The 25,461-nt window shown below is 38.3% G+C and overlaps 1 pseudogene; it reads right to left on the bottom strand.

The window, feature by feature from the left end:
* Positions 1-1,160: 1,160 nt before the first annotated feature.
* Positions 1,161-22,780, bottom strand: LOC104270266 (annotated as a pseudogene).
* Positions 22,781-25,461: the final 2,681 nt, after the last annotated feature.

Here is a 25,461-nt window from a genome sequence, read left to right as displayed (position 1 = left end):
CACAAAATTGCTCTGCGCTACTGAGTGAGCTCAGTTAGGCCTTTGAAATTCACAAGTACAAGCTTGTGGTGAGCTTACCCTGAATTCAAGTGCACTGTTATGAACTAGATGAAGGTGTTTCCAGGCAAGTTACCTTCTTTTGAGCTCTTAAATAGGACTTTTCTTGAATGAAAATGGGTTAACTTCAGACAGTTTATGCAGATATTTTTTGACACGACCACTTCTCCATCACATCCACTCTCATTACATCAGGTACAAGTCTGCAACAATTTTCGTATCAAGTGACACATTTGAGGTCAAGCATTGTCAGGGTGCAGGGTGATCTGTAGAGAGGAAGCACAGTTGGTTGTTACAGTGTCCTTTCTGGCCACGTATGTAGCGCTGACCCCCAGTTTGCTGAGAATTACCAGCTGGCCAAGGGGCATTTTGCAGAGGTGAAGATGAGCACTGTAAGACCTTCAGCTCTGGTCAGAGCCAGTGCATACTGGGAAGTACAGAGAGGTGAGTTGGCAGACGCTTAGTTTCAGAGAAAACAGACAATTCTCTCTGGGTTTGTTTGGATCAGGTCTCATCCCCCTTTGCACAAGGTTATTCCATCTGGAAGCGGAGATACCAAGACATAGCACACTGGACCTGTGCACTGGATGCATCTTACCCCTGGTTTTCCATTTGGTTTTGCAGTTTCAAATCAAGTAACCACTTTAGTTTGAAACAGCTGGTAGTGCTTGCTTCATTTTTCCTGGAACACAATATTCTCAGAGATACTTTGGTGAGTCGAGTTTCCATTTGTAAATCGACATTTGGTACACAGAAAAAACGGCAACAATGAACTACATGGCAACGCGTAGTGCACTTTTTATATTAATTTTTTTCATCAGATTCGTGAAGAACTATTTAAAGAAAATTCAACGGAAGATCAGTTATAACTGTTATATATCTTTCCACAAATTTGAGTGACTATTGGCATTAGTAATTATTTAAGAACAAGCTCTGTAGAACCTATAACATCACTAACCATTGGGTAAGAGAAAATGGTGCCCTCCATATAATTCTGATATTTATTTCAAAAATTAGTTTTTGATCAACAGTTATTCTGAGTTGTGATCAAGTCTACACAGGTTTACTGCACCTTATGATTTTTTTTGGTTCATCTTGTTTGTTCAAGGTAGCCCTTGTTCACATAGAGAAGTTTTAGCTTTGTGTGTCATACGACTCTCTCTCGTACTGACAGATTTTCTGGATTGCTTACAGTGGAGAAGTAGAATTCATTGGTGGAAAAGCTGTTACTGCTTGGGACTATTCTTCATCATTTACCTGTAACACAAAAAGATGTCCTGTTTTACTGCTAAAGGAAAACCATATTAGCATTCTGCAGTGGGTCAAAACACTCACTGCAAAAGATTAAATAATGTAAATCTGTAAAAAAGATGCACATACATATTGAAAATAGAAACATTTTTAAGGATATCACTTTGAATATACAACACAGTGAGATATTATCAATTGTTTTGGTGTGGCATAAAATGGAATAGCTGCTACACAGCTGGCAAGCTATTTGCTTGGAGCAGAAAAACACTAAACCAGGAACAGACAGTACACTAAAGCTATTACGAAGGTGCCAGGTACTGAGCTCTGGATTTAATATTTCCTGTACATATTCTACAAACATAAAACATAGTTGTCACTTCTTTTTGCTGACATCTGGTCAGAAATCACTGCTTTCACATATTAACTGATGTGCAGACAAAGCACTCAAGTTTTAATTCTACATAAAATTCACATAGGAAAGTGAATAAATTCGCATATGAAAACTACAGGGTACATCTTAAAGACCTTGAGAAATTTGCAACAGTTTGAAAGTGTGTGACTGAAAGAAGTACATATAAGTACCTGTCAAAGAGAAGGAAGCAAGGCTTATTTCACTTTTAAAATAAGACACATTTACCATTTTAATATAAAGCATGAAACAACACGTTTTGATGATTTCAACAAATGATGAAAAGATATTATGAGCAATTCCTCCAGAAATCCCCAGATATATGTCATCTTGAAATAAAACAAATGTATATATATATATCTCCAGCAATGTCTAAGAGAAAACAGCACAAATTCCTGGAGCTGATGGCTTCTGCATGTTTACACTTGGGAGAAAAGACAACCCTGAAACCTTAATTTCTCCTGTATAATGGAATGTAAGGAGTGGCCTATCCTTAGACCTAGACAATACAAGCTTAAGCAAAAAAAGAAGACTGTTTGGCAACCCCTTTCCCCTGGTTAATTTAAAAATAATTTACTACTGATTATATGTTATTTGCTGTAACCTTGACTATCGTCAACAAATCCTGCAAACAAGGTTATAACACGCTGGCAAGTAATTACCACACAACTTTCTGCAGCCAAGGCTTCCTTTCTTTTCTGCACTACTGAGTTACTTGACAAGCAATATCCTCCACTTTTTTCTAAAGTTACAGGAAAACATACATAAATAAGTGTAAACAAAAATTTATAGGCATCACTTAATGAAACAGTAATAAGACACAGATCCTCCAGGCAATGTCTGTGAGAAGCAGCAAATCTTGGCAAGCAGAGTAATTAACCCCTGAAACAACGTACACCAATTCAGCAGATTCACTCTCACTTCAAAATCCAGCTTTCCTATTGCCATAGCTCAAAACAAATTATGGCTCTGATCTGACTCATGTTCCCAGTGGAGATTTCTGGCCTCAAAACTTTTAAATCCACTAAACTATAAGACTCTTGCCTTTACTTACTTTTGGTATCTCGCCATCATATTTTATGTGCTGACAAAGTAACTGCATTTTAAAAACAAAACAAAAGTTATTCTCTTGCTTTACGCTTCACTTCTGGCTGCACGGCAAATTCCACTGGCTGCCAAGAGAATGCTTTTGTGTAACCTGGCAAACTGGAATAATTTTTATCTACTGGCATATTTTTATGTAGTCCTCATGTGCCAGTATATAAAAACTACTCTCTTATTGCTCAGCTTGAGACAGCATGGTTAAAAACTTTGCAGGAGATTTCAGAGAAAAGGTTTATTTCTGTCCTAAAGATGGAACATTTTTCTATAATTTGCAAAGCATTTGCATCAACTTAGAAAGAACGTCTTATTCTGATGTACTGTGAAACATTCAGCAGTGTGTCGTATTACTGAAAACACTTGCAAAGTTAATGTAAAACTTCAGTTACTTTAACTTCTTCTTGAATAAAAATTAGCTTTCAAAAGCTAACATTGTAGTGGTTATTTGTTTTGATAACCTCAAAATCGGGTAAGGACTAACATTAAAATCTATTTTCATTACCATCTAATGTTCCCTATGTACATGTTTAACAGCTTCTCAAACATCTGTAGTTATTTTATAGCATCTCAAATCCAGAATTGCAAGGAAAGTTGTTAACAGAAAACTTTATGCCTCAACTTAGACTCCGAGAGGTTAATTCTTTTGCTGTTTACTTTTTCTGAAACATAAGAAACTACTACAGCATAAGAAATATCTGCTCTTTAATATACATTATAAGAAATTGAAAATATACCTGTATTTAATTTATATTTCTCAGTGGGTTTCTCCATAAAGTCAGAAATTACATAACGGAACAATTTGCATATAGCTAACATGGTCAAGACTTCTGTCATGTTCTAGTGATTCAGTATTTATGATCATATCTTCACCCTATTCCTGAGAAATGCAAAGAATGATGATATATCCTCAAACTTACTTGGCAAGATGAATGCATTTAGGGAACGTTTTAGTTTTCTCTATGGCTTTCATACCCAGGTATTTTTTTTTTCAAGTTACCTTTTGTGTTTTGCTGCCACCAGGTGTCGAACAGGAGTGCTCACCAAGATCATCCGATCTGCGTTTTCGTGCTTCTTGTGAATGCAACGGCAACATCTCTCCTGGGGAACTCAGTCGGGGACTGATTCTTAGCTTTAGCGTTGTTCTATGTAAATTGTAAGGCCTAACTTTTCCAGTGGGGGTAGCAGCCAACCCTGAAAAATAAACAGCTTCTATTAAAACCAGCAAAATAATTTTTTACACTTTCTCAAATGGATCTTCTTTTTTCACAATAGGGATAAAATCAGCCGATTAAAATAAATAATTTGGTCTATTGAAGAAAATGGATCAAAAAAGGTTGCTGATGAGATCTTGTGTATTCCAAAATTCACATACAAGCCCTGGAAACTATAGACAATGTACAATGGTAATAGTATAGGAAAGTTTTGCAAACAAGTGTTTGGTCTTTTTCTTTACAGGTACATTATTATCTGCAGAATAATTTCATTCTGAAAACATGTACTGGTTTTACTAGAATTCATTGAGAACAATACTGTGACATGATATTCTTGGTTTTTCATATTTTTCTCTGCATCAAGCCATAATGCTATAGATTGTCTATTATCTCAATATTTGGCATCTAGACTATATAGGAACTGGCACATATGTCCTCAGAACAAGTGTGTTTCCAGTAAAATAATAATGCTAGTAACATAAAATGAAAACAACCTGTAGACTTAGAAATCCTGACTTCTGGGAGCGATTACTGATGTCAAAGTGATTCAATATCTCTATGACTTGTTCCTTAACAATTGCAATTGCATTTATTATCGAGGGTTACTTAATAGGTAGTTGAACATGCAAATATATTTTTCAAGCCCTGATTTTTGCAATCTTCCCAGTTACCTTCTGCTGCAATGGACCCTTATATGGCATATAAGGCTACCTAATTTCATTGTATTTCTAGGAGAATGAAACTGAACTCTCATAAAGATGGTAATGTATTACTGCTGCAGGCAATACAGTTCCAACCCAGGGAATTTTATTTGATTTAATGCATTGCCAGTTAACAAATTTTTAATTACTTATTGAAAGAAATAAAAGCACACAAATATGCGAACACTCAGGGAAAACACCTGGGCTTCCTTCCAGGCACCCCTCCCCTGTTTCTGGTCTCCAATGTCCTCACCACATGCTACACTTTCAGTGAGGTGATGGGAAGGCGGGAGATGGTGGTCTCATCCCACTCCTTGTTTTTAACTCACTTGCTGACACATGGAGGAACCCACTTTTTTGCAGTCCCTCTGGGGTTGTATCTCCTCCTCAGTTTCCTCTTAGCCCCTATTGGGCCACCTCCCAGCTCAGGCCACCACCACCCTCCCTTACCTGCACGCCCTACTCAGTGTGATACTTTGCTTCAGCATTACTTCTGCCTCTCCAGCTCCAGCATTGTTTTACCTTCGTCTCGGCATTTACTGCCCTTTCTTATGTTTCACAGAGATGCCACAGGCACCTCTGACTAGTTTTGTTTTGGCAGATGGACCAGCGGGACCCCTGGCACAGGGCAGCCCCGACCTCCTTCCAGAGTCTCCCCCGCTGCAGCCCTCGCCACTAACCCCTTGCCAGTGAGCCCCTGCGATAGCTATCAATGAACGGCCTCTTTGACCTCTAAGGAGTGGTACTGAAGGAACTGTGGGGCTACAGCGGGAACGAACATGACTCCATCACAGCACAGCCCTCCAGTCTTGCGGCCTTCGAGATTAGGTTCACTCCACATCTATTCTCCTGTAAGTTTCAGTGAAAGGTTCAGGTAGTGCTTTTGAATGACTAGAGGAAGTCTTCTGTCAGAAAAACCTGGTTGCTTTTACATATCGTATGCTTACACTCCAATACATGCATCACGAGGAACTGTAAATTTGTGACCGTAAGGATCACTCGGCTCTTAGCAGAAGGGTAGTTATTAAGCCAACATAACGGTATGGTGCTGGTCGACACCACTGCTCCACAAACACTGCCTCGGTACTAACTGGTGTAACTCCCATTGACTACTTTCACTTTCCATCGTTGTCATCAGAAATGTTTGCATAATCCCCTACTCACCCAGAGTAAAACTAATTGAACAAAAGAGGAAAAAAAGAAACACCTGCTATGCTCAGAGAATGTTTGCCTTTAAAACTCACTATAAATATCTTTTCCCACTACGTGTGGAAGCCCATCTGGCTCACCGTCTGTGTTCTTCTGACCCAGCAGAATTTGACAGATATCATCCTTCCTCCTTTTTTGGGATGAAGTCTCTGGCACGGGGGATCTCGGATCTCCATTATCTTTTCTGTTGTCTTCATATATCTGCCTTTTACTTGAAAGCTCAGAAACTTCATCTGACCTCATCTCTTTGACAGGCTGACTGCTCTCTGTTAATGAGTTATCCGACTGCAGCAAAGGGGTGCTGACAGCATCACTTGCTGGCTCTTTCAGCTGAGCACTCAACAAATGGACTTGTGTTTTTAACGTCTCATTTTCTTCCTCTAGTTTATAATATTTAACAGTAAGAGAGGAATATTTCTCCGAGTTCTCATTTGCTTCTCTGGTTTTCACTTCCATAGATTCCTGTAATTCTTCCATTTTTAAATTTATTTCTTCTGTAATGGCATTCTCATCAGCACCTTTCAAGGCAAAACATCTTTATTCATGTAACTGACAGAAAAAGATCCATACGTAAGAATTTATAATGCAATGGTCTGTTAATAAATTATACATGTTCTAAAACTGTGCAACTATTAAAAAAAAAAGTGATGGTGTATAACAATCAGCTATATGTTAGACATAATAATGTATTTACTAAATAGAGAACAAGCATGCAAAATGTAAACAAAAATCCTTGACCAGTGCATGAACAAACATTTTCCCCGTCATTTTGTAACTTCTGAACTCTCGAGTTTGTATGCCTAGCTTTCTTTAAGTATCATTTACAGTACACCGTATCTCATGAGATGACTCAAAATATAAGGAACTAAGCAAGAGAATCAGAGGGGAAAACAATACAACAACTTGCACACAGAATTTAGTTATTATGAAAAACACACCCCTTCTTCCTTAAGTCACTTTTAACCACAAAAATGTAATATTTAAAATATATACATTCATAATCCAGAGTTGCCTTGGATACTGTGAAGAGAAAGAAGTTGAATTAGATTTTGAAAATGTTTAACACATTTGCAGTTGCATTTTTTTATACTAGTTAAGAATCAAGATATATACTAGTGCTGCATATACAATTAGACATTTTAGGGAAAAGTTTTAAAAGCTAATGAACTGCTAAGAAAGCATTAAGATTGAATCTAGATTCAGCTACCTTCTTTCTTATACTTTGAAATAATTAGATCTTTCTTCTCTAATAGTTCATCATGTTCAAGTAGTTGTTTCTGCAACATTTCCTTTTCCTGTTCCACCTACTTACAATATTTCATCCACAGCCGCACTTCACTGTTGGCAATTTCATTTTCTTTCTTCAGTTGGACTATAGTGTTATTATCAGCCTGTAAAGTAAGAAGCTTAGTTATTGCACCAGAAATATAATTCTTCCATTTAAACATCGCAATATCAAACGGAAGCTCGACTGTTACGTAGCATCAGCGGTAGGGCATGGTTGTAACGTATACTTGTTGGCTTGTTTCCATGCAAAGGCAAGATAAGCCAGGCTTGCTTTGCACTCCAAATTCCAGCTCAAAAAGACTATTCTGAGCAGCAGCAGATCATTCCTTTCCAACTGCCCTGGGCTGCTCCCTGCTCATTTACTCTGGTACCAACCTGTGTGCAAATACCTTGCAGCGAGCGCAAAAGCCTTGTATGCTACATTTCTCCTACCATGGGTACCATTTTCTGTCACGAGCACATATGCTGTCATACTATATCATTGGACTGCTGGTACTAAACAAATTAACACCACAGTGGAGGGCCCTGTGGAACAAAGAACTGTTGAGCAAGATGAATGTATTGCAATCCAGTGTCTGCTTGCAAATGAACTGAATTGACTGTGTTTCTCTGTGAATACATTTAGAGATACTCTTTCCTGAAGTGGCAGTACAGAGTTGGAGCCAGCAATCAATCACAGACAAAATCAGGGCAAAAATAAAAAGCAAATGAGAAAAATGCAGGGAAAAATAATGGAGAAATCCAGTTATATGGACAGGTAAACTTCACCTGTGCTTACCAAGCAAACGTAGCACATTCAGAACTGTTCCTTGCTATCAGCTTTTCACAGTATGTGGAGCTCTTGTGCTTTGAGAACGATTCTGTTGTTTAAAGAACTACACTAGTTAATTGTAATGAGAATTCTATATAAAATGGAATTGTTAGAATCTCAAGAATCAAGAGGGATGTATCAAGACTAATGCGTAAGACAGAACATGGTGTCTTTTATCATCAAAGTAATTCACAAACAGAAAACAGAAGCACTGCAAAGTCTCTCTGAGTATATTCTAACCACGTTATAACCCAGTTGCAACGTTCAGTGTAGGCAATAGACTGCTGCATTTAGTATCATATAAACTGGGTGATCTCAGTTGTGGCATACGTGAGAGAATTTTTCTCAAGAAGATCAATAGTAACAGCGTTTCCTCCATGCTCTATATTCTCTTTAGTGAAAGAAAGGCTGTATAAAATCCAAGCCAAAGCTCTAGATCACCAGCTCCCAGTTCTACGTTTATTTTACTACACAGTGCCTTGGATCTCATGTAATTGGCAATACTTACTTTTTTCTTCTTTTTCTTTTTCTTACCTTAGTTTTTAGTTCTCCTAAGGTCTGCTTAGCTTCTTTAAGGGAATTATTTAGTTCTTCTTTATTTGACGTCAAATGCTCAATTTCTAATTTTTGTGGACTGATAAACTACTCCAGTAAATTTATCTTTTCTCAACAGGCCTCAATTTCTACTTCATTCTAAAGAAAGAAAATGTGCCTAATTACTATGATACTTAAAAGGACATTGAGTCACATTTTAAAGATGTACGTAAGAACACATCCCAGTCCACAGAAATTCCACACCAAATTTGCTCGGAATGTTCTGAGGAGTTTAAAACTGAAAAAACAATTTGTCTCAAGTTTACATATTGAATACCAGGAATCTACCATTAGAAAGTCCTTGTATTTTACCATAACTCACTCTTAAATTTTATTTATATTCAACAGTTAAAAAGTAATTATAAAAGTTGTTAGCCTATGCCCTACTGACGTCAAGTGCATATTCATAGATGGATATTTCTGCAGAAAAGATTATAGCTTTTCGTATACATCATGGCTGACAAATGCATTTCCAACATATTTGCCCTTATGTCCTAAAGTGGTTGATCTTTCCTCCCCATTCCTAGCAAAACAACCATTTCCTGGACTAAAACATACTGCTGGGGTTCCCTTTTTCAAATGTATAGTACCTCTTCTCTGGTAGTTGTAGTAGAGATAAGGTCTCCTCTCAGCTGCTCTTCACAAGACTTGTTCTCTAGACCCTTCACCAGCTTCATTGCCCTTCTTTGGATGTGCTCCAGCACCTCAATGCTTTTGTTGTCATGAGGGTCCCAAAGCTGAACACAGACTCAAAGTATAGCCTCACCATTGTCATCATTGAGTACAGGGGGACAATCACTGCCCTACTCCTTCAGGCCACACTATTCCTGATACAAGCCAGGATACCAGGATGCCACTGGCCTTCTTGGCCACCTGGGCACACTGCTGGCTCATGTTCAGCTGTTGACTAACACCCCCAGGTCCTTTTCTATCAGATAGCTTTCCAGGACTCCTCCCCAAGCCTGTAGCATTGCATGGGGTTGTTGTGACCGAAAGACACCACCTGGCACTTGGCTTCATTAAAGCTCAGGCAATTGGCCTGGATCTAACCTGTGTGGATCCCTTTGCAGAGCCTTCTTTCCCTCAAGCAGATCAACACTCATGCCCAACTTGGTGTCACCGGCAAACTTACTGAGGGTGCACTCGATCCCCTCGTCTAGGTCATTGATAAAGATGCTAAACAGGAGGAGCCCCAACACTGAGCCCTGGGAAACACCTGGGACTAGCTGCTGACTGGATTTAACTGCGTTCACCACAAGTCTTTGGGCCCAGCCCTGCTTCCAATTTTTCACCCAGGAAAGAGTACACCTTCCAAGCCAGGAGCTGCCAGTTTCTCCAGCAGAAATGCTGTGGGAAATGGTGTCAAAGGCTTTACTAAAATCCAAGCAGACAATATCCACAGACTTTCCATCATCCACTAAGCAGGACATCTTGTCATAGAAAGAGATCAGGTTAGTTAAGCAGGACTTGCCTTTAATAAGCCCATGCTGACTGGGCCTGATCATCCACTTGTCCTATCCATGCCGGACAATGGCACTCAACATGATCTGCTCAACAACCTTTCCTGGCACCGAGGTCAGACTGACAGGCCTGTAGTTCCCTGCATCCTCTTTCCTTGGACAATGGGGGCTTTGTTCTGTTCTGGGTCCCTGTCTTCCAGCTCAGGGGGCTGGGTACCTGAAGAACGACTGATCTTGCTATTAAAGACTGAGGCAAAGAAGATGTTAAGCACCGCAGCCTTTTCCTTATTGTTTGTCACTGTTTCCCTCCACAAGCAATAAAGGATAGAGATTCTCCTTAGCCCTCCTTCTGTTGATAATGTATTTATAGAAACATTTTTTTTTATCTTTCACAGCAGTAGATTAATTAAATTTTGGTTGGGATTTAGCCCTTCTAATCTTACAACATCATGATCTTACAGCATCATTGTAGTGCTCCTGAGTTGCCTGCCCTTTTCTCCAAAGGTCATAAACTCTTCTTTTTTCCCTGAGACAAGTTTCCCTCTTCAGCCAGGCCAGTCTTCTTCCCCAGCAATTTGTCTTTTGACACATGGGGATAGCCTGTTCCTGTGCCTTTAGGATTTCCCTCTTGAAGAATGCCCAGCTTTCCTGGACTCCTTTGCCCTTCAGGATTGCCTCTCAAGGGACTCTGTGAACCAGTCTCCTAAACAAGGTACAGTCTGCTATTGTTAGCAAAGACAGTTTCTTTTGTAATAGGATCAGCAAAATTTTGTAAAATACATAGAATTTAATTAAAAACCCACAACATCATTCTTACCATTTTCTGATTTTTCTTTCAGTTTGCCTCTTTGAGAACATCCTGATGCTCTTTCTCTGCCTCAAGTAGTCTGCTTTTGTATTCTGATATTTCTCTTTTCATTTCACTTTCTTTTTCTTGTAGTTCTTTTTGGACCTCCAAATTCTTAATTCATCTCTTTTGGACATAGTTAGATGCAGCTAAATCTGTAAACAGTAATAGCACTTTCTTAGATATTAAGAATTTTCTCAGTGGAGAAACAGTTAACCCATTAAACTATTTGACTTTACATCTGCTATGTCTTTGAGTTTCCAAAAAAAAACTTGCTAAGAAAAACATATTTAACGGTGGCCTAACACACTGTAATCAAAGAATGGGACATCTGAACACAAAAGGCCGGATAGGAGGCAAAGGAAGTTCTTCTAAAAAGAAACTATGATCTAAGGGGTAGGCCAAGTGAAAGGGTGCCAACACTGTTAAATCAAGCAGTACTGCCAAAAATCAAAGCTTAACCTCTCCAAACATTGAGAGTGACTTAAGACGTTAAAGGGTCACTTTTCTCATCATCCTAAAGAAGACAAAACTTTCTGAGCATCTTCATTTTGATCCACTTTTATAACTGCACTTTTTGGACAGCTGGCCTGTTTTTCCATACAGGGTTTCTGAAAGTTGCAGAAATCTTTTCTTTTCCCACTCAAAATCCTCAACACCACAACAGAAACAAATCTCTAGGTACAAAATTTTGTAAACAATGTTAGTAGGTCAGAAGATCACTTAAGAGAGTTTAAACACATCATACCACTCACAAAGAAGACCTACAGTCATCTACATGGTAAAATAGCCTCTAAGAATTAATTATGAACAAATTAAAAATGAAGACTCTAAAACAATTTCTTCCTTAACTTTATCCTGAAAGTACTTTAACACCACTAAAACACTGAAAATATTTTAGTTTTAAAACAACCATGAGAAATTTTACATTTTTTATCTAGCATCCTCAGTCTTATGAATGAACACCTGTAGTAGAGACAATTTCTTAGCACTGAAAGATTTATAGATAACTGCCTGTGGCATTTACACCAAGAAAATGTAGAAGGAAGAGGGAGAAAAAAACTATTAACTAATCATTCTATCTCAGAAGAGAACACGAAATTTTTGGAAATTTTGTAGCAAGGACCTCTGATACTGTACATTAGCACAGCTCCCTTGACCAATCTCCACACGTTTACTGTACTTGAGCATCTGGCTTTGAACACAGAAATAGAACACACAGAGTCACTACTTTGTTCTTTTCCAAATGTTCTTGAAGAAGTTTTATTTCTCCAGCAAGCTTGTTTCTTTCTCTAATACATTCTTCCTGTAATTTGGAAATCTTCTGTTCAGAGTCACTTAGCTTGACTTGCAACTCAATACGACTCTCAGTCAGTTCATTTACCTGAAATGAAGTTTTCCAGAATTATTTTTAATGCATGTCATGATCTTTAAATAATTTTCTTATATGGAAAAGGAGGTTTTTAACTTGAATTATTTTATTCCATAGCTGATACAACACCAGACAAGGGTCACCACAGGCTAATGCCGTTTTCGTATGGCAAGTGTCCAATTGTTGTTTCACTTTCTTTTGCATTCCCAAAGTACTTACTCTTGATATAAAAACCCACTCATCCAATACTAATTTGTCTTTCCTCTTTTTCTTCTACAGGAAAAAAGAACTATCCTGCATTATTCAATTATAAAAATTTTTATGCTTTCAAGTAACCTTCCCATTCATCCTACAAAAAACAATGTCATGCTTCTCAGCTTTGTAGCTTCAATGCAAATTCATGATTGCATAAAAAAAAATTTCAAAAATAGGACACTTCCTGTAAAAGTATAAGGTTAAAGTTATTTTAAGACATAATTTATTAAGGAAATGGTAAGCCCAGAGGACACTTTATCCTCACTCCTAAAGAGGGAACTCTACCCTAATGGAAACAGCATTACCTTTTTACATAAAGTGCTCTTTTCACAAAGTGTAGATTCCAGTTCCTTCTCAAGGTCCTTATAAGACACTTTTAGAATGTTCAGGATATCCAGAAAGCTTTCATTATGAGAAAAATGTTGCGCCGTCAGCTTCAACTGGGCAATCAAATTCTTCAGCCTTTTTTTTCCTGCTGCCAACGTTTATGCTCATGTTGTGTATGCATCAGCTGTAAAGACAGCTGCTCTGTTTCTTTCACCTACTTTTGAAGAGCACCATTTCCCTGCACCTCTTCAGCAAGTTTTTGTTTACAATCCATCAGTTTTTGAGCAGGTACTTCCCTCGTTTGATCCAATTTGATATTTTCATTTTTTATTTCCTGATATTCCTGTAATAATATTGTTTTATCTTGTTCAGGATGAGCCACTTGATTAATTAAGACTTGCTCTTTTGCTTTAGCATTGTCTTCCTCCTAGCAAGAAAACACTAAATTCTCACTTACGTTTTTGAGTTCAGATTTCAGCAATACCACAGCATTTTCAAATTCAGCCTTAATTTGCATCTTTTCTTCCTCCTTTTCCTTTAATAGTTTTGCTGTAGTCAAATTTGAAGACTCTAGCTCAAGGATTCTTTCTTGCTTTTCTCTTACATCTTTAGCCAAACACTCTTTTTGTGAGGTGGGAACACCAATTTGTAATAGCTTTTCAGTCATCTCTTCCATGTTCATTGTCAAGGTTTCTGCCTCTGCTTTAGCATTCTCTGACTGAATAATTGCATCCTCTAGATTTTTCTCTGACATCTCCAGTTTTCTTTCAAGCCTCTCTATTTCATCCAGAAAGCAGTCAGTTTTCATTCACTTTCTCTCAGCTTTTCAGCAATGTGCTGTTTTTCCTTCTCATCGGATTCAATTTTTACTTTCAGCTTCTCAGTTCCATACTGCATTTGGTCAACCTCTTCCTGTGCTGAGATGAATCTAGCAGCAAGTTCACCTTTTTCCTTTGTGGCAGGTGCATTCCCCTACTCTGGGATGCCTCCCCTTGCAGCGGTTGCCAGGCAGATTTCAGAGAAACTGCTGGAATTTTCTGGCTAGTTTGGGTCTAGCCCACCAGCCTAGGGGTACACCCAAGAAGCTGGCTGGTAGCCAATGGGAGGCCAAGATGGCTTTGATTGACCACAGCTTAGATTCGACTGAACTTTAAAATAAGGTCCTGCCAGGGGCACGTTGGAGCTGTCCCTTTGGAGCAGCAGGTCCTGCAGTCAAGGCACAGCCTCCCCCTTGGTTTGGGACACCAGCCAAGGTGATTCCTCAAGGTTGAGGGTCCTCATCTTTGTACGGGTGGGTGTATAATACAATCCGGATCACTATTGTTTCTTAAGGGTTGGGTGCAGTGTAGTAGCCGCTCTTCTCAGCTGATACTGGAATTTGTAAACTCGGGGGAGCTTTCATTTCTTTAATAAATCCAGTTTAATTACACGTGGATTTGACTGAGAATGGGAGAACTCCTCACATCCATTAACAAGCATTCCAAAGATCTGGAAAGCCCTGAATTTCCCATTTCTAATGAACTTAATTTAATCTGCATCGTTTCCAAGTGTCTTACAAGCAGCTCTATCTTCTTCATCAAATCTGCTGCTTCATTTTGAAGTTTTCCTTTTTCAAAGGCAAGAGACACAGCATCATTTTCCAAACTTTGCAGCTTCTCTCTAAGGTCCCTTCCAGCCTAGGCCATTCTATGATTCTATGATTCTGCAGATGATTAACTTTTTCATTGGATAATTGTTTTATATCAGATTTTGCAGTCTCAAGCAGATTTGTTTGTATCCTTACTTCACCCTTTAACCTTCTAATGAATTCACTAGAATCCACCTTAGCTGATTCTAGCTCTTTTGATTTCTCTTGTAGCCTCTGATACTCCTGATCCAGTTCTTTTTTATTTTCAGATAGAATACTTAGTTGTTGACCAATATGGCTTCTCTCAGTTGTGACTGAAAGGAGGAGCTCTTGAAGGCTAGAAATAGTTTTCAGGTTAACTTCTCTCTCCCTTTCTAATTGCTGACATTTTGTCTGAAGCATTTCAATATCATGCTCTGTGAACAAGGCAGGGTTCTCAGTATTAACTTGCTCAGATTTTAGACTCCTCTGTTCTTTTTCAGCTACAATAAATTGTTCATGACAATCCCCCTTGGTCATTTCTACAGCATCCAATATGTCACAGTTTTCTTCCTTAACAGTCACAGTAGCTTCCAACAGATCTGTAAAAGCTGAGCTCTTTGGAGTTAATGGTGCATTCTGGAAGTTCAGCTCTGAGTTTAATTGCTCACCTTTCATTGGTAAACCAACATGTTTATGGCTTTCTTCTGATTTAGAGATGAGCTCCAAATTTGCAGCAGCCTATTGTTTTGCCTCTTCCTGAAGCATTTCAATGGTTCTTTGATTTTCATAGAAATCCTCTGCGCTATTGGAAAATGGCAATGCACTGGCATGGTCTGAAGGGATGGTTATTTTTCCTCACATATTTCCACACTCGTGCTCTCCAAAAATCTTCTCTGTACAATCTTCCATTCATCTTGCTTCAATGGTCTCAGCTACATTTTTACAAACAGCCTGATTCTCAATAGGTATTTCTTTAGGTTCACTGCTTTTCAGTGCTGAGTTTTCAACAGGCACTCCCAATTGATAAGGACTATTGTTTTCTTATTCAGTGTTCTGGAAGGGTTAAGAAGCAATACATTAAAAAAGGGAAAGAATTTAAGGAAAAAAAACAGGCGAGTTTTTAAAGCTTTCTTAACCTAGTAAAACTCCTCCTACACAAAATTAATAGAAACATAGAATTATAGAATCATAGAATGGCCTAAGCTGGAAGGGAACTTAGAGATCCTTTAATCCCACTGCTCAGCAGTAGCCAAAACACTGGGGTGCTATCAACACCTTCTAGCTACCACTCCAAGGAGAAAAACAAAGACAACCAGCACTGAGAGAGCTGCTATGGGAAGATTGACTCCACCTCAGCCTGACCCAATACAATCCTTCTCTGCTTCAGAATCTGCCCTCTTATGGAAAGGATTTACACTTATTTATACAGACATTTTTTGGCCAAAATGTTTTAAAGATAGAGCAAAATTTACTGAAACACTAAGTGCAAAGATATCACATGCCTCCATATTTTGGGGAAATAGGTGTCTTTGTGACAAAGTGAAAAATTAGGAGTATCACTAGTGGGGGAAAGGTTTACTGCTCACCTTCTCTTCAACATCAGAGAATCTCTAAGGGACACAAGCCCAAATCCTCGAACAATCCCTTTTCCAAGTTACCGTGGTCTGCCAGAGCTGGGCACCACTTGATGGTCTCATTTGCAACAATAAAAATAAGTAACTTCGCAGCCTGAGGATTCCAAAAAAGATTCTGGGTCTGAAGGCAACACCTGAATGATGTGTATCAAGTGCTTTACCTTAAAAAAGCTTCAGCTATGCATTGTATGGAACAGTATTTCTTTATTCAAGTGTCTGTGTATCAATATGGATGCTTTAGGTAAATTGCAAGGAACAGCTGCTCAGTGTTGCAGAGCCAAAATGGAGAGTTTCAAGAGCAGTGTCAAAATCTAATTACTATGTTGACTGGACACTGGAGGCCATTTGCACAGGACTTAATGGTCAAAACTGGAATTCGCACAAGTAAAATTAGATTTACTTTTTAGGGGAATTAGTCTTATGTACTGTACACAAGAATTAAACTAGTTTTCTTCCATTCTGAGCAAAGTTTTGATTCTGTCATTCCTTACAACAAGCAGCAAAATCTAGTTCACTGGTTTTATCTCACCTGCAGCACTGAAAACCAGACAGAGCTGATTTCCACATTTCTTGTTCCCTTAGGTATTTTGAAGGAATTCAGGATGAAATGAAAATTAACTGTTCAGCTACCAGCTTAGTCTGTTCTGCTTTTGCCAATACTTAAAGGAATTAGAGTTGTGACAGCAGTCCTAGTTTGTTTGGCCCCGAAGGGTTGCGGGAACTGTGTGCACCTTTAACCAACTGCGTTAAATCAGAGATCTAAGCTGGTAAGCACAGTAGATACACAGGGTGTACGCATACCCACTAGCAGAAAGATACGCACTGACAAGAAAAACCAAGGAAGTGCAAAGTATTACACAACTCTTATAAACCAAATTGGTTGAGTTTGTCATCAATCACCATTTCTTATGATCCCTGTGATGCATAAACCAGAACTCAATATATCGATTATTTTTCTGTTTTCTCTAAGCATTGTTTCTGTGGGACACAATTTTAAAGACATGTAGTTTCAAAATTTAAATTTTGGCTTATCATCAATTAAAGGGTTCACTTAAAACTGATTTGCATGACAGCAATTACTTACATTTTCAGCATTCGTGCACAGTAATGAATAAGAACTTAAATCAAGAACTTGTAGTTGGAGTCTTACTGTTTCCAGCTCCAAAGATAGGTTCTCAGTTTGCTTTCTTTCTGCTGCCAGTTTGGACTCTATCTCCAAAGTCACGTTATTCAGTTTCTGCCGCCATTTTGTTTTGTCAGGTCGATTTTGCTGTTCAAGATGATCTATTTCTTTTCTTTCAGAAAGTATAACTTTTTTCAGCTCTTGCATTTCTTTATTTTTCATATTCTCTTGAATGTGAAATTGGTCTTGGAGCACCTTCATGGTCTTCGCATATGTCTGACACGGAGTCTGAAATTCTTCAATTCTACTCTCAAAGTTAAATTTTCCAGGAGTAATACTCCTGGGCTTTCCAACACAGTTGAATTTGTGATCATTATGACAATTTTCAAGCAAAACTTTAATTGCATCTTCTGGAATTATTTCTGCAAGACTGTCTAGCTGATTCACTTCCTCTGTCCATTTGCACATACCACTGCTACAAGAATCCACTACCTCACCTACTTCTATAAAGCAGGGATTTTCAGAAAGATCTGAGGAAGAAACCGTGGACTTGGTTTCCTCTAATTTAGATAGTGTGTCATTTTGGCTGGAAGATAGAGGCACTTTCACAGAAGCTGTATGAGCATTGCTCAGATGTGTTGACAAAGCAGAATTTTCTGCCTTCAGCATTTCAGTACAAGACTGTAGCTCAGCTGTCTTTGAGCTCATACTGCAACGCTCTTCATATAATTTTCTATGTTCATCCTGAAAAGACAAAAGTTTCTCACTTACTTCATCAAGGTGCATTTTAACTTCTTGGGTGGACAACTTTAAACCTTTGTATTCAGAACTGGATCCAGTACTGCATTCTTTAAGTCTGAAGGACATTTCTTTACTATCAAAATACATTCTCAGATCACTGTTATCACTTCGATCTACAAGTTCATCAGGAGAAATATCTTCCCCCGCTTCTAAATTTTTATTTGCGTTCATTATGTTCTCTTTCTCTTCTGCCACTTTACCATTACCTGTGATGCCATTCATTTTTGAGTCTTTAAATCCAGAGGCTAATACAGTGTTCTCACTCTGCAACCTCTCACACATTTTCTTGAGCTTATTCAGTTTGTTTGTTGTCTCCTGCAAAGAGGATGCCAGTAAGACCGATGAGTAACTTTCATCCATTCCTCTTTTGCCACAGTTCTGGGAAACACTATCATAACTACACTCCAATGACTGGCCATCTTCACCTAATACTGTAAGTGAAGAATCTGAAGTTTTCAACTCCTTAACAGACAGTAGTTCTTGCTGCAGTCCCTCTTTCTCTCACACCTTTCTACTTCCATACTTTTTTCTACTTCCATACTTTTTAGAGCAGTCTCCGGCTGCATCACTTCTAATCTGCAGCTCTCTCGTGAGAGTTCTCTGTCCTCAGAATCCATTTGAAGAAGCTCAAGTTTAACTTGGCATTTATTCAGCTCATCATCCTTTTCTTCCATGAACTTTCTCAACTGTTCTGAATGGTAACTGCTCACAACTAACATTGCACATTAGAGATTCACTTTTTGTTTCTAGTTCCTTCCCCAATTGCTCCTTGTCTTGAAATACAATACCACATTTTTCTTGAGCAGTATTTTGTGTTGCCCTGACATTTACCATTTCTTATCTTAAACAGTCAAGCTCTGGAGAAGGCACATGTTGGATATCGGAGAACTCTGACTGCAGTTGTTGAAGTTCTTGAACCAAATCCTTTTTTATTTCTTCTGAGGCTATTAGTTTACATAAGATATCTTTATTCTCACTAAATGTCTGTTTCTTTTGATCTAACTTTTCTTGCTTTTCCTGGAATCCAATTGTCTGCTCTCTGAGAATGCTCATCATGTTTGCATTTTCTTCTTCTACCGATTTATACTTTGCTTGCAAAACTCAAAGCTTGCAGCAGGCTGAAAGGCACGGACTCAGCTCTTGAGAGAAGCTAAGACAAAATTTATTAGCAAGAAGCAGTATTTATGAGTTACAAACAGGAGACCAGACTATGCAGCCAGGATTGTTATTAGCTCATATACTCCTTCTATCACTCTTATCACACAAGGAGAACAGTCTTTCCCAGGTCTATTTTGATAATACTCTCCCATTTACTCCCATGCACATCTTGTGCATATCTTATCTGTCCATTCTCATGAGCAAACTCCCAACATGAGCTATACTTGGCTGGTCACGATCTCTTTTGATTATTAGCAAGCAACAGTTCTGTACTTGTTTAGAAAAGAGCTCAAGGACAAAAGTCTTAATTCTGCAATGCAGTGCTGCCCTCACAGCTAAGTGTAAAATGTAGGGTATCCGCAGAAGCTCTATTTTGATTTTTTCAGTTCTTGATTCGATATGTTGTCTTTCCTCCTTGTGTTTTCCAGATATTTCAGAAATGGTATCTTCTCTTTCCTTTAAACTATCAGAATATTTTTATTGGCTTCCAGTAAAGTTATTTGTTCTTGCTGTAAAGCTCTACTTAAATCCCCAAGGGTTGCATTTTATTCACTGAGTTCCTCAATTTTTTTTGTTATAGGAGCCAATCATTGAAGACATGTCCTTCTTCTCTGCATCCCATGTTCCAGACATAAGCTTCAGCTGTCTTACAGAATCCTCAAGCAATTTATTATTGATCTTTAAATCCTGAAACTCAGCTTGTAGGTTTTCTAATCTTTGAATCAGAATTTGCAGTTGCATGTCTTTTTCCTCCAAGATTAGGTGAAGTTTTTTAAACTAATTTCTGATGTGCTGCAATACGCACTTGCAAGTTACTAATGTGCTGTTTAGTTTCTGTCACAAAGCTTTCATGCATCTGTTCTATATTAAATAATCTATCTTCTGTTTCACCCTTTATTTGGAATAAGTCTTCATACTGCTGTTGCTGATTTGAATTCAGCTCCTTTCGAGACCCTAAGGAAATCTCAACAGAAGGTATTTGATCTTGTAAAATGTCCAGTTCTTTAGTTTTCCCTACTTCTAGAAGAGCTCGTGCACATTGAGTCATCAGCAATGGAGTTACTTGCTGCAAGTTGCACATTATCTGAAACAGCTTTATCCTGACTACTTCCTAAATTAACTTCTCCACCTTTTGTCATTTCTGAAGTATCTTTTTCTTTTACAAGACAACAGATTTTTTCATATTCGCCAAGCAGGTCATGATAACATTGCTCCCTTTGCAGTCCTTCACTTGCTAACTGTAAATTTTCTTCTAGCTCACCAAGTTGGTTGGTAAGCTGCAATATTTTACAGGACATATTTTCTATCTGTTTAAAGTACTTTTTATCACAACATTTTTTGTTCATCAGAAACTTTTTTTTGTTTTTCTAATTCTGCACTTTTACATTCCAGCATGTCTTTAGGTTCTGTAATCTCTGTGCCTTTCCTGTCACTTTCAGCTTCTATCATTCTGAGTTTCTCACTATGCTCACGGTTTTTGATTTGCTGACTTGAAAGGGAACTCTCCAAGTCATTAATATGAGTCAGCATGCTTTCCTTTTCAGACTTAAGTTTATTTATAAGATGATCATTTTCATTTTTCCATTGAGAAAAAGCAGTAGCCTGGTTTTGCAGTTCTTCACATTCTCTCTGCTTCAATCCAAGGAGCCTCTGCAAAGCTTCTGATTCTTCCCCCATTTTACCTATTTTAGAGTTTTGTTCTTTAATGTAGTTATCTTTTTCCTTGAGCAGGTCTTGTGTAGAACCTTGTTGCTTTTCCATGTCAGCTAAAGCTGTTTTCAGTTTCTCCGGTGAAGGGGAGCTCTCTTGCTTTTTAAATTTCTCTTTCAATAACTTCAGCTCTGCTTCCTGAAAAGCATTCTTATCTGTAAAAGAAAACACCATCAAATCTTTGCCAGTCTATACCGGCAATTCTACTGATAATTTCTAGATTAAGTATTGCTATTTATTTTTACTACTTTCAATTCTCATTCTAGTGCAAAGCATTACTCACATTATACCACTTGATGAAGGATTGTTTATATCACCTTAGGCTATTAGACACTGCATACTCATATACGTCATCAATTTTCCATTCTGCAGTCTGATACAGGTCTGCACTCCAAACCAGTCTCTGGTATAACTACCTGTTGTTTCTGTGTCTCCCTTTCACCAAGTTTTTCTACAATGTAGCATTATTTTTTTTTCCCTCTTTAAACAGGATAGGTCTCATTCCAATATGTGACCTTCTTGTGGACCAGTCTTGTACTCCATTTATGCCCCAGAATATCTAATTCTACACAATTATTTTCAAAGTTGTCATAATTGTATCACTTCCTTGATAGAAACAAAAACCCACCAAGGATAAGTATGGGGAGGGGATGAGAAGGCATTATGTTCCATTAGCCAGCTTGCAAATGCTGAAAATTTTCTATACAATCACAGAGAAATCATCAGCTGAAAAAATGAAAAGTTTGGTCATTCAGTTTGAGAATAGATTCCAATTCAAAACTTCGTTTTGAAATCTTACGTGAAATTTGACAGCTGCACAGAAACAAGTGGGAAGCTATTCCTATTTTTTAGTCAGATCCAGCAGAAGTTCAAGATGTGCTTCAACTCAATTCCTGAAAAACTGTATTGCCAGAATAAAACACTGCAAGCAAGATTCAGTTATCAGTGGTTATTTAACATTTTCCTTCCCTTTTTTTTTTAAACTCTGTGACACACATAAAGGAATTACAAAATAGAAGTTTTCAAATTTAAATAGATTCTATGAAATTCAGTTAAAAATTGTGAATCTTCAGGAACTGCATATGTTCATAGACAAAAATTCATTTCCGTTTAGGACAAACTCAGTGTTGGTTAAAACCAGTAATCACATCCTACAGTGGAAACCTTTTTACTTCAACTCACAATGAAGCATATAGAATTGCAGGAAACCTACATCATTAAACATGAAACAGGAGTTCTGCAAATATAAATACATAACTCACTTTTCATCTCTTCTGCAAAACTCTGGCTCTGCTTTAGAGACTGCCTGATTGTATTTAGTTCTCCTTCAGTTTCGTGGATCTCCTGAGATTTTTTTCAAGTTGACAGTCAAGAAGTTCTTTCTCCTGCTTCGCTTCCTAAAACAAAACCAAGTAAGACCATATTTCATGTGAATTGCCAAGAAGATCAAGGAGTTCAGTCCGTTAGAGTCAAAAGAAAAGTATTCCTGTTAAGTGTTTGAGCAGCTATGCCCAACTTCCGAAGTGCTGCTTGGGAACCTAAGCTGAGCTATTCTTACTGGTTGACAGCATCCGAGAGATGCTGCCAGTTGATGTAGTTGGCACAGCCTGTGTTTGCACAGAGCAAACAGCTCCACGTGACCTGGCCCAAACAGATCGGGACCGGACAGCACATTGTAAAAAACTGTTAAAATGTTTGTCTCAACCTTGCTGAAACTCCCCGTGAAGAAGAGACTGTGCTAAATGTTTCAACCTTGCTGAAAATCTCCACGAAGAAACTTCAAGGCTGCTGTTTGTAAGCTTGGACCACTGACAAGTCCTAAACAACTTCAGGACCCGGCCTGGATAAGCCATGGGGCTCGAAGTCCTAAACCAACAACTTGTGGACCAGGCTCAGCCACTGATACAGCAGCTGTCTTGCAGGCCCACTGGTGTAACTGCTGCTAAGGCAGCTGTCCTGCAAGCACAAAAGCCCGGCAGTGTGCAAGCCCAACAGTGTGCAAGTTGTCAAGTCATACTACGTCTGCAAAAGTGGGCCCTCCAGACACCTATGCATGCTCCACCGACAGAGGCGAGGCTGGGGGTGTTAAAGATTGCTCTGGACGACCTTCATACACATGTGCTAAATAGGAGGAGGGTAGGCAAAGCAGCTCTTAGAACACTATACAATGCCACCGTGAACAGCTATTCTTTGGAGATCTCCCCCACCGAAACGAAACAGGCAGACCTGCAAGATGTCGCTGGATCTGTGGTAGTAGCTATACTTCTTGCTATCTTAAATGTTTTACTGCTTAGCTTTTCCATTTCCTTATCTTTCTTTCCCATCACTCTCCAGAGGTTGTTAGTCAATAAAAGGTTTTGATATTGCAACATCTGACACCATTTGTCTCTTAATTTCACCTTTGGGATCAAAACAAATCACCTTGACTCTAACCTCTATGAGGAATAAGTGGGTCAGGACATATCCTACAAAACCTGAATTGATGAAGTTAAGTTACTTTCCCCAAAACAAAGGGAGAAAATCCCCATGACAGGATCAAAATTAACAAGAAATTTATAGATCAGATTTCACCTATCATCTCACGTAGAAACAAGTTCTTTTTCCGCTAAACAGTCATCATCATGGCAACACAGGTCAAATTTCATTCAGAAGTGCTTATTCCTTCAGGGAGTTTTTTTGCCCTTAAGAGTATTTTCTTTCAAGTAAATAGCATTAAAAAAAAACCAACTAAAAACAACCCACAAACAAAACTATTTAACTATGTTGCACCTAGGAAACCAAATAAAAGTTATTTTAAGGAAACTAATCCTTTTTTCTCTAAACTCCTGTGCTGCTGGACAACAGATGGTGTGGAACTGGCATGGCCCCACTGGAAACGGTCCATCAGTTATTCATCTGTTTACTACTAGCAGATGGGCAGCAATTCACAAAAGCCAAGCTCAAGAAATGGAAAGGCCTGGATTAAAAAAATTAAAAGCTTGCTGGCGTGGCCCGCTTGTTTTTGCAACAACATAAATAAATCACCCTCAGAACATGATTAAAATTGTCACTGTCACTAACAGTTACGTTCCCTTCTACTCACAGCCTTCCCTACATACCCACAGTTTAAAAAGAAGCATAAAGTCTCCATGAAGAAAGATTTCTTGTAATCTTAACAATAAATTTTCAAAGTAGTACAGGTGTCCAAACTTTGCAAAGCAAAAGATTCACTTTGGTTTTAATTCAGTTATCAATTCTATTTGTATATCATATTACTCAAATTAACCATTCTAGAATTGTCCTTTGAAAAACAAAAAACAAATCAAAAGCAAACTCCAGAATGTATATCCAGGTAGTACCATTATTCTGGAGAAATTCTTCACAGGGCAGGCTTATGAACAGTTTTGGAACTGACCAATTTTTTCCAAGAATAGGTCTGGGCTTGCTTGCACCATCAGAACAAAAACCATATGCTAAAGTGCCAGAACTACTAAGCTATTGAGATATCACCACTGCAAAGTTTAGTAGACTAAACAGATCTTGTATGTCTCACAGTTTTAACTGCTTTGCAGCTTTTTTGGAACACCAGTGTTTTTATACAGTAAGGACTAGACACAGCAGCAGATTAACCAGGGAAAAACAACTGTATTCTCCACTAGGTAGGCAGACCACTAGTTTAAGACCACAGCAATTTCTCTTTAATAAAGGAAAAGAAATGCCAATATCACTCTTGTTTTCTGTTGTTATAAACAAAATGTACTGTCAACAAAGCCTCCAAGAATTCCAAACAATTCAATATCACTTTTTGCATTATATTTATTTATAAGATTGAGAAAGGCAAGCCATTCCCTAAGTTCTGCTGACATACACTATGCTCTCATGTGCGAGTCTTAAGACCAAGAACTGTAGTGTTACTAATCTCTTCCAATATTACAATCTCCCCAGATTAAGCTTCTCTTGAAATTTATTTGTCAGGTTCTGATACAACTTCACTGTTGCCAGCTGTTTAATTGTCTTGCCAATAGAGATGAATTAAAAAAACCTGACTACAGTTACAGCCTAGTAAGATAGATACATCACTCGTAGAAAAAATTAAACACTTCCAAGAATTTGCAGCAGGAAAGGTATTTCCACAAATTAGATGCTCTCTGACAACGTGATCTCAAAAACTGTATCAAATCAAACCTCACTCCATCATTTCAAAGCCAGAAAGTACACGAATCCACAACATCTGATATAAACTTTCTTTTTTGCCTAAGAAGATGAAGGATTACATTAACAACTTGTACAAACCTGTAGGCTTTCATCCTCTGGGATACTTCTGAAAAACAAAAATTAGTTTAATCAGGCTTACCACTGGAACGCACTGGTTACATTTATTTACTAAATCAATTTCAAGGATCGCTCTCTGGTATCAAGGCCCAGCAGCATGGAACAGTTCATATCTGTACCGCTAAAGTCTCCTGTCTTCCAAAACTGGTGGCTCTAACCCAACTGCTTGCGGGGAATGGTCCCAGGCTCATGTGAACTCCCAAAAGGTGCCTGGGAATTGTAG

This window comes from Apaloderma vittatum, unplaced genomic scaffold (genome assembly GCF_000703405.1).
Source record: "Apaloderma vittatum isolate BGI_N311 unplaced genomic scaffold, ASM70340v1 scaffold14162, whole genome shotgun sequence".
Classification (NCBI taxonomy): Eukaryota; Metazoa; Chordata; class Aves; order Trogoniformes; family Trogonidae; genus Apaloderma; species Apaloderma vittatum.
The sequence above is the reverse complement of the archived record's forward strand: the minus strand, read 5'-3'. Positions and strand labels throughout refer to the sequence as shown.